Here is a 515-nt window from a genome sequence, read left to right as displayed (position 1 = left end):
TGTTTTGAACCTAATGATCTTCTGATCATTCTATTTTTAAAATTTTTCGTTTCTTTTATTTGTGAGGATTAGTGTACAATTTGTAGTATTTAGTTTTGTGTTGGTTGTAAAAAGGAATGGACCTATCTACCTCCTAGATTTAATTTCAGAACGTGTGAACTATATTGAACAACTGGGATCATTTTAGTCAGAGCTGATGAGTTTTTGTCACTGTCAAACGTGGGAGACACCAGTTGCAAATCTGCCCATTGACAGTGAATTTATCACTCAGTGATACTTCTGTAGGCAAATAAGCTGTCAGCCTTAATTTAAATATTAGGCCTAGGATGGTAATAGTATGTCTTGTAAATGTTACAGAGCACTATTGTAGTTTGCTAGTTGAAAAATACTAGTTTCCTGTCTCCCTCTAATCTTTTTTCATGTCATGACATTTGAACACTTCTGTTGATTCAGAGTATGCCAAGTGTTTGCACAAGGACAACTAAAGTAATTTATTACAAAGCTTAGGCTGTAGG

Source organism: Buceros rhinoceros, unplaced genomic scaffold, assembly GCF_000710305.1.
Source record: "Buceros rhinoceros silvestris isolate BGI_N320 unplaced genomic scaffold, ASM71030v1 scaffold43891, whole genome shotgun sequence".
Taxonomy (NCBI): Eukaryota; Metazoa; Chordata; class Aves; order Bucerotiformes; family Bucerotidae; genus Buceros; species Buceros rhinoceros.
Note: the sequence above shows the minus strand (reverse complement) of the source record.